The 1,122-nt window shown below is 29.7% G+C and overlaps 1 long non-coding RNA gene across 1 annotated transcript; it reads right to left on the bottom strand.

Annotated features, from left to right (window-relative positions):
• Positions 1-241: 241 nt before the first annotated feature.
• LOC140824641 (uncharacterized) lies at positions 242-897 on the bottom strand. The gene is made up of 3 exons (XR_012116415.1): positions 793-897; positions 473-688; positions 242-333 (listed from the first exon to the last, which is right to left on the bottom strand). It is a non-coding gene; the product is annotated as an uncharacterized lncRNA (long non-coding RNA).
• Between the last annotated feature and the right edge of the window lie 225 nt (positions 898-1,122).

Raw genomic sequence — 1,122 nt, 5'->3', positions numbered from 1 at the left:
TAAGCATTAAAAAGATTTTTTTAAAAAAAAATACACATGTATGTCACAAATATAAAAATTTGGTGAAACAATTATTTAGCAATTTAATACCGATTAAGTCAACATATTTTGATTAAATTATTTATTTTTATTTGAACCCATTGATAATGGATAGATGTGTAAAACATATATATTTCATTGACTATTTATTTGGATATAGTAGAATACCTTGATGAACATAATTTGACCTTGGTAGACGTGTGCTAGAACTTCCACGCTCGTAATTTGATGTCAAAATATGAAAAGATATTGGCTCTGAGCGACATGTTTTTCGTACTGTAGTCACATCAACAACTGTCATAAACAATAGATGTGGAGCTTTTTTTTAACTTTGTACTAGTGTTTGAGAATGAGAACTATTTGGGATATTTACAATACATCAAAGTAAATAAATGATTGTTATATAATTCCAAATATTGTAAAAAATACTTACGATTTTCACCGATGTTATGAGTTGATTCTTGAATCATTGTAATTGGTGCAACAAAATCACTACTACCAAGATTAGACTCATTTGAAATTGATGATCTTTCATTATCTTGTCTCCTTCGATAATTTGCACGACGGCAAGCCAATTCCATATTCCTTGCATCCTCATTCATTGATCGACGTCTGTTATGTTGGGCCAATCTCCAATTTATTTGTTGATCTGTTGAACAATATATGCATTTTGTAAATGTTTTGTGCATCTAGCGGACATTAAAAATATCACTTATAGACCATGTAAATATTTTTTTGACACTCTTATTATACAATGTTGATTTGAAGTAGAAATGGAGGAAGTAAAATCAATTCTTCTAATTTGTTAATTTGATCGACGTCGAGCAAGGTAAGATTGTCGTCGTTGTTTGGTCATAGAATGTATCCTTGCACGTTCATTATGCGTTAATCATTTGTTGCCTTTCGATGATGTAAGAGCTGAAGTTAGAATTTGTCATGTCCTACATAGAATGGCAGACCAATAGTTAATGTATTTATGGAAATGAGAAAATAATAGTGGAATAAATTTAAAAAAAAATTAAATGATTATTTTTGCATGTATGTGCATGGCAATATCGTCAACTATTTGAGGCTTTATTTTGC

Source organism: Primulina eburnea, chromosome 2 (assembly GCF_022965805.1).
Source record: "Primulina eburnea isolate SZY01 chromosome 2, ASM2296580v1, whole genome shotgun sequence".
Lineage (NCBI taxonomy): Eukaryota > Viridiplantae > Streptophyta > Magnoliopsida > Lamiales > Gesneriaceae > Primulina > Primulina eburnea.
The sequence above is the reverse complement of the archived record's forward strand: the minus strand, read 5'-3'. Positions and strand labels throughout refer to the sequence as shown.